This window comes from Triticum urartu, chromosome 6A (assembly GCF_056163025.1).
Source record: "Triticum urartu cultivar PI428250 chromosome 6A, HENAU_Tu73, whole genome shotgun sequence".
Classification (NCBI taxonomy): domain Eukaryota; kingdom Viridiplantae; phylum Streptophyta; class Magnoliopsida; order Poales; family Poaceae; genus Triticum; species Triticum urartu.
In genome coordinates this window covers 566756351-566760016 of record NC_141878.1, presented here as the reverse complement: position 1 = coordinate 566760016, position 3666 = coordinate 566756351, and positions in this window count along the sequence as shown.

The window sequence follows — 3666 nt, the reverse complement described above, 5'->3', positions numbered from 1 at the left end:
GCGTGGCGGCATGTAAATGGTAAATAGAACGCCCATGGATTTAATAATACTTGTGTTTCCGATTGTAATGTGACAACACTTGTTCCAAAATGACTTTGTTGATTGTTAATGTGTGCGCCTTCGCAAACCGGACATCAAAATTACCACAGCATGTTGGTGCCATGTCATGACACCAAGCCAAGTTTCATGATTTTCATGCGTGTTTCGGATTTACAGGAATTAAAAAACCAAGTTTCTCAATGTTTCCAGCCGAGCCATGCCGCCCAGATGTTTGAATTTCCCATGGGACCTAGAAATTTACCCGAGGACACACATGTGATTTTTCAACCAGCTTTGGTGCACTAGAGCATGTGCTTGTATTTAAAATTTGAATTATGCGCACAAAGGTGACACGTTCCCTCTGAGAACCACGAGCCTTCTTGAGAGAAGCTCCGGTTTGCAAGAAACTTATACCAAAACTTGTTCCTATTCTGCAAAATTTTTTACCACAGCATGGTAGTACCATGACATGACACCATGCCAAGTTTCATGATTTTCAGGCGTGTTTTGGATTGACAAGAATTTTAAAACCAAGCTTCTCAATGTTCTCGGCCAAACCACGATGCGCAGATGTTTGAATTTCATTCCCATTTCTTGCATGTGACCTAGAAATTCTCCCGAGGGCACACATGTGATTTTTCAATCAACTATGGTGCACGGGAGCATGTGCTTGTAATTCAAATTTGAATTATGCATATTAAATGACCAGAAACTCAATTAATGTATAAAAAAGGCCAAACGAACCCAGAATAATTCCAAAATTTAACAGGGCACTCATATAGCTCTATGTTGCCCCTGTAAAGAAGATCTAGGGGGAGGCAGCATATATTAGAAATGCCATTAGACATTGTTATTTTCACGTCAAACCCGTTGACCATGTTACATGACAAACATAAGCCGATTCTCACAATGATAAGTTAATGGTCTCCCGCACAACACACCCCTCAAATAAAACTGAGCACCCTGGAATTCTTTGACAAAACTAAGCACCCTGAAATTTTTTGACACTAAATTGTTGGCTATATGATGTTGGTCATATATATTGTATGTATATAATGTGAAGAAACGAGTGGTAGTACTATACCAACTAAAAGATGAAATGTACGAAATATAACGAGAAGAAACATAACATAGTTCTGCTGGGGGCTCAGCACAACACACCCCTCAAATAAAACTAAGCACACCTGAAATTAGACTAAGCAACTAATCTGGTAGACACTGCATTAGAACCACCATGAGCAATGACACTACCACCTTACTCGGACTCCTCATCCACGTCCTCGACTTCGTCCATGTCCCTCTTCCTCTTGGTCGATACTTCTTTGCTTGAACCGCACACTTGGCTCTTGCTCTTCATCCAACCCTTGCAGATATTGAAACAAAGGTAGCCATCCATTGCAGCGTAGTGGATGTGGTTGCTACCTCTTGAGCACTTGCATTGGTTTTCCCTTGAAGAGGAAAGGGTGGTATAGCAAAGTAGCGTAAGTATTTCCCTCAGTTTTTGAGAACCAAGGTATCAATCCAGTAGGAGGCTACGCGCGAGTCCCTCGCACCTACACAAAACAAATAAATCCTCGCAACCAACGAGATAAGGGGTTGTCAATCCCTACACGGTCACTTACGAGAGTGAGATCTGATAGATATGATAAGATAACATTTTTGGTATTTTTATGATAAAGATGCAAAGTAAAATAAAAGCATAGTATTGGAAGATTAATATGATGAAGATAGACCCGGGGGCCATAGGTTTCACTAGTGGCTTCTCTCAAGAGCATATGTATTTTACGGTGGGTGAACAAATTATTATTGAGAAATTGACAGAATTGAGCATAGTTATGAGAATATCTAGGTATGATCATGTATATAGGGATCACGTCCGAGACAAGTAGACCGACTCCCGCCTGCATCTACTACTATTACTCCACACATCGACCGCTATCCAGCATGCATCTAGAGTATTAAGTTCATAAGAACAGAGTAACGCCTTAAGCAAGATGACATGATGTAGAGGGATAAACTCATGCAATATAATGAAAACCCCATCTTGTTATCCTCGATGGCAACAATACAATACGTGCCTTGCTGCCCCTACTGTCACTGGGAAAGGACACCGCAAGATTGAACCCAAAGCTAAGCACTTCTCCCATTACAAGAAAGATCAATCTAGTAGGCCAAACCAAACTGATAATTCGAAGAGACTTGCAAAGATAACCAATCATACATAAAATAATTCAGAGAAGATTCAAATATTGTTCATAGAAACTTGATCATAAACCCAGAATTCATCGGTCTCAACAAACACACCGCAAAAGAAGATTACATCGAATAGATCTCCACAAGAGAGGGGGATAACTTTGTATTGAGATCCAAAAAGAGAGAAGAAGCCATCTAGCTAATAACTAAGGACCTGAAGGTCTGAGGTAAACTACTCACACTTCATCGGAGACTCTATGGTGTTGATGTAGAAGCCCTCCGTGATCGATGCCCCTTCCGACGGAGCTCCAGAACAGGCCCCAAGATGGGATCTCGTGGATACAGAAAGTTACGGCGGTCGAATTAGGGTTTTGGCTCCGTATCTGATCGTTTGGGGGTACGTAGGTATATATAGGAGGAAGAAGTACGTCGGTGGAGCAACAGGGGGCCCACGAGGGTGGAGGGCGCGCCTGGGGGGGTAGGCGTGCCCCCTACCTCGTGGCCTCCCTGTTGGTTGCTTGACGTAGGGTCCAAGTCTCCTGGATCTTGTTCGTTCCAAAAATCACGTTCCCGAAGGTTTCATTCCGTTTGGACTCCGTTTGATATTCCTTTTCTTCGAAACCCTAAAATAGGAAGAAAAAAACAACAATTCTGGGTTGGGCCTCCGGTTAATAGGTTAGTCCCAAAAAATAATATAAAAGTGGATAATAAAGCCCAATAATGTCCAAAACAGAAGATAATATAGCATGGATCAATCAAAAATTATAGATACGTTGGAGATGTATCAAGCATCCCCAAGCTTAATTCCTGCTCGTCCTCGAGTTGGTAGATGATAAAAACAGAATTTTTGATGTGGAATGCTACTTGGCATAATTTCAATGTAATTCTTCTTAATTGTGGTATGAATATTCAGATCCGAAAGATTCAAGACAAAAGTTTAATATTGACATAAAAATAATAATACTTCAAGCATAATAACTAAGCAATTATGTCTTCTCAAAATAGCATGGCCAAAGAAAGTTATCCCTACAAAATCATATAGTCTGGCTATGCTCTATCTTCACCACACAAAGTATTTAAATCATGCACAACCCCGATGACAAGCCAAGCAATTGTTTCATACTTTTGACATTCTCAAAACTTTTTCAATCTTCACGCAATACATGAGCGTGAGCCATGGACATAGCACTTTAGGTGGAATAGAATGGTGGTTGTGGAGAAGACAAAAAAAGGGAAGATAGTCTCACATCAACTAGGCGTATCAACGGGCTATGGAGATGCCCATCAATAGATATCAATGTGAGTGAGTAGAGACTGCCATGCAACGGATGCACTAGAGCTATAAGTATATGAAAGCTCAAAAAGAAACTAAGTGGGTGTGCATCCAACTTGCTTGCTCACGAAGACCTAGGGCGTTTTGAGGAAGCCCATCAT